Below are 4,858 nucleotides of genomic sequence, written 5' to 3'. Positions count from 1 at the left end.
TGGTGGAGTGTCCCAAACCCTCATTCCTAAAGGATCTGAGCCATTTGTAGTCCTGCCTGGATTGGGCTGTTGTAGTTATCCATTGACCTTAATCACAGGACACAGTAATACTAAGAGACACCCTAATGGATCTCCTGTATTCCACGCATACTCTTCCTTACCTCCATTGTGGAGTAGTAGACTGATTTCATCTTGATAGTCAGGGTCAATCAACCCAGCCAACAGTGTAACTCCCTTCTTAGCCTGTTGACTCAAAGGCAGGAGGAACACAAAGTATCCAGGTGGCAATCTTAACTTCCACTTTAATGGGACCATTATTGTGTCTCCTGGTGGCAGCATTCCTCCCTCTGGAACTAAGACCTCTAGGACAGCAGAACATAATGTTGCAGGAACAGGAAGCAAAAATGTTGCTGGTGGATCACTAGGGGTGATGGTGAGTGGTGCCACTTCCAATTTCACCCCTTGATTCCTGTACCTGTGAATTCTGTCTATGGGAGAAACAGTACCATATATTGGACACTGATTCAGAGCATGCATGGCCTTCTGGAAAACTTTACCCTAGACCTGCAAAGTATTGTCACCTAGTTGGCATTGTAATTGTAACTTCAAAAGGTCATTCCACCGTTCTATCAATCCAGCTGCTTCAGGATGATGGGAAACATGGTAAGACCAGTGAATTCCATGAGCATGAGCCCATTGCTGCACTTCTTCAGCAGTAAAGTGAGTGACTTGGTCAGAGGCAATGCTGTGTGGAATACCACAATGGTGGATAAGGCATTCTATAAGTCCATGGATAGTAGTCTTGGCAGCAGCATTGTGTGCACAATAGGCAAACCCATACCCAGAATGTCTATTCCAGTGAGGACAAACCTCTGCCCCTTCCATGATGGAGAGGTCCAATATTATCAACCTGCCACCATGTAACTGGCTTATCACCCCAAAGAATTGTGCCATATCAAAGGCTCATTTTTGGTCTCTGCTTCTGGCAAATTGGGCACTCAGTAGTGGCTGTAGCCAGGTCAGTCTTGGTGAGTGGGCGTCCATGTTGTTCAGCCCATGAGTAATCTCCATCCCTGCCACCCTGGCCATTTTGTTCATGGGCCCACTGGGCAATGATAGGGGTGGCTGGGGAAAAAGACTGGTGCCCACAGAACAGGTCATCCTATCCACTTGATTAAACTCCTCCTCTGCTGAGGTCAGCTGTTGGGGAGCACTCACATGGGATACAAATATCTTCCTAGTTTTTGACCACTCAGAGAAGCCCACCCACATAACTCTTTCCCAAACTTCTTTGTCACCAATTTTCCAATCATGGGTGGTCATCCAGCCAAACCATTGGCTACAGCCCATGAATCAGTATATAATTGCACATCTGGCCATTTTTCCTTCCATGCAAAGTGCACAACCAGGGAAGATTCTGCCTGGGAAGTTCTCGAAGTTCTGCCCATTGGGAAGATTTACTTTCACCACTGTCCTTCAGGGGTATCTTAGAAAGGGGCTGTAGCACTACAGTTGTCCATTTTCAAGTGGTGCCTGCATATAGTGCAGAACCATCCATGAAACCAGGCCCTAGTATTCTCTTGCTTTGTAAACTGATCACAGGGAACTCCCCATGAAACCATCGGTGCAGGCTGGGAAAGAGAAGGCAGGGTGGGAGGAGTGGAGACCATGGGCATTTGAGTCACTTCCTCATGTAACTTACTTGTGCCTTCAGGACCTGCTTGAGCCTGATTATATATATACCACTTCCATTTGATGAAGGAGCAGTGCTGTCATGGTTAGCTGGGCCAGAAAGCACCCAGTTCATGATAGGCAGTTCAGGTCACATGGTGACTTGATGACCCGTAGTCAAACATTCAGTTTCCACCAAAGCCCAGTAACAGACCAAAAGTTGTCTCTCAAAAGGAGAGGAGTTATCTGCAGAACATGACAGGGCATTGCTCCAAAATCCTAGAGGCCTCCTCTGTAATTCACTGTGTGAAAGGCTCCAGACAGCAACCTTATCTGACACTGACACCTCAAGCACCATTGGATCTGCTGGGTCATATGGCCCAAGTGGCAGAGCAGCTTGCACAGCACGCTGGACCTGTTGCAGAGTTTTCTCCTGTTCTGGACCCCATTCAAAACTGGCAGCCTTTCAGGTCACTCAATAAATGGGCTGAAGTAACACACCCAAATGAGAATGTGCTGCCTCCAAAATCTAAATAGGCCCACTAGGCGTGCCTCTTTCTTGGCTGTAGGAAGGATGCAGCAACTTATTCTTCACCTTAGAAGAAATATCTTGACAGGCCCCATACCACAAGACCCCCAGGCATTTCACTGAGATAGAAGTACCCTGAAATTTAGTTGGATTTATTTCCCATTCACTGGAGCACAAATGTCTAACCAATAAGTTCAGTTTGTTTGCTACTTCTTGCTTTCTGGATCCAATCAGCATAATGTCATCAATATAATGGACCAGTGTGATATCTTGCAGAAGCAAAAAGCAATCAAGGTCTCTCTGAATAAGATTATGACACAAAGCTGGAGAGTTGATATACCCCTGACGTAAGACAGTAAACGTATATTGCTGTCCTTACCAGCTGCAAGACAATTGCTTCAGGCAGGCCTTACGGACAGGAATGGAGAAAAAGGCATTTGCCAAGTCAGTGGCTGCATACCAGTACCAGGAGATGTGTTAATTTGTTCAAGCAATGAAACCACATCTGATACAGAAGCTGAAATTGGAGTCACCACTGTGTTAAGCTTATAATAATCCACTGTCATTCTCCAAGATCCATCTGTCTTCTGCACAGGCAAGTGGGAGAGTTGAAAGAGAATGTGATGGGAATCACCACCCCTGTGTCTTTCAAGTCCTTGATGGTAACACTAATCTCTACAATCCCTTCAGGGATGAGATATTGTTTTTGATTTACTACTTTTATAGGTAGAGCCAGCTCTAATGGCTTTCATTTGGCCTTTCCCACCATAATAGCCTTCACCCTACCAGTCAGGGAGCCAATGTGGGGGTTCTGCCAGCTGCTAAGCATGCCATACCAATTATGCATTTTGGCACTGGGGAAATGACCACAGGATGAGTCTGGAGACCCACTGTACCCACTGTAAGTCAGATCTGAACTAAAACGCCATTAATTGCCTGACCACCATAAACCCCTACTTTAACTGGAGGATAAGAATGACATTTTGGGTCCCCTGGAATCAATGTCAGCGCAGAGCTGGTGTCCCGTAGTCCCCAAAATGTTTGGTCATTTCCCTTTTCCCAGTGCACAGTTACCCTGGTCAAAGGCCGGAGGTTTCCCTGGGGATGGATGGGAGAAAGATTCATTGCATAAACTGTCAGTAATGTAATGGGGTCCTTCCTCAAGGGGACCTGGCTTCCCCTTCATTCAAGGGGTTCTGGGTCTGTAAACTAGCTCAAGTCTGGAAATCGATTAAGAGGCTGTGATTTTCTGTTTTTATAATTCAAATTAGTCTTTTGTCCATTCAATCTAGAAGTTTTCTCTTTGTATAATTTAAGTGGGAATGCAGTAGGCTTCCTATAAATTTCACTTATAGGAACACTGTGATTGATAAGCCAATGCCAGAGCTCTACATGAGTCAGACTATTCTGATTGCCACTTTGCCTCTGCTGTCCATTATGGTCACTATGCCCACCTTGTCTTTGATGGTTGAGTGTTGCCACTTGGCCCCTGCCACCTCGGGATCCAATTGTTCCCATTGTATTTAAATGTTGTAGCTGAGTCCTGCAGTTCCCACTGTTAAATCTGACATACAGAAAAGAACCATTACAGGGCTCTTCAAAGATACAGGCGCTGTCCTCACAAATCTATTTTGCAAGGCATTGGTCAAGGGTGTATCTTCTGGACCCTCCCAGCTGGGATGAATAGGTCTAAAGTTACTAATCCACCCCACCATCCCAATCTCCCTAAGCCTTTGGATCACTTCCTCTACATAAACCAACAGAGATAGGCATTTCCAACTCACTCACGGTGGGCCACTTTTAATCCATATTTTGGCTCACCAAGCAAATGAACTATTAGAACCTTTTTTATCTCTCCAAGCTGCAACATTAAATGCAGAGTCCAAGTCCCTACTTAGTGGGTCCAAATCAATAAATTCAGCCTGATTCATTCAACTCCATGTTCCTTCCACCATTATCCCATACCCTTAATATCCATTCCCATGCTTGTTCTCTAGATTGCTGTTTATATATTAGAGAACTCAGACAGTTCTTTTTGAGTGTAGTACACCTGATCATGGGTCACAGTCTCAACCTCACCTCTAGGGACCTGCTGGGACTTTAGTCTTGTTATAGGTCTAGAAGCAACAGAGGTGTTTGGAGTAGAGGAGAATCAATATTATCTTGCCTGGCAACTGCCTCAGGGGAGGCCATCACTGTTGATAAACCCAGGCAGTGCAGGGTTTATCTCCTCAGACACAGATGGAAAGAGTGATGGCAGCATGGGTCAGGTAGGGGATGTGGCTACTACTGGGGATAGGGAAGCTGTTCATTCTGACAAAAAAAAAAAAAGGTTCATCTGAATTTAAAACCTCAGTATCTCCATCTTCATCGGGATCCTCCCACACACACACACGTTCCCATTCCAAGTTGCAGGGTCCCATTCTTTTCTAATCAATGCCTTCACTTTAACAGTAGACACCTGCCAAAGCTGTGCATGCACTTTTCATTGCAAGTCAGCCACTTGCATGATAAAAGCTTGTGTCTACTCCACAATTTCAGCTCTTTCTCTACAGGAGATAAGACTGTAGAAATCCTATAGATTGTAGAAATCCTCAAGAAAATCCTAGCAGATTTGAAGTTCAGTATCTGCTACTGAAACCAGGAGAGACAGAATCC

The sequence above is a fragment of the Colobus angolensis genome, unplaced genomic scaffold (assembly GCF_000951035.1).
Source record: "Colobus angolensis palliatus isolate OR3802 unplaced genomic scaffold, Cang.pa_1.0 Scaffold48, whole genome shotgun sequence".
In the NCBI taxonomy this organism is placed as follows: Eukaryota; Metazoa; Chordata; class Mammalia; order Primates; family Cercopithecidae; genus Colobus; species Colobus angolensis.
This window is presented reverse-complemented; position numbering follows the sequence as displayed.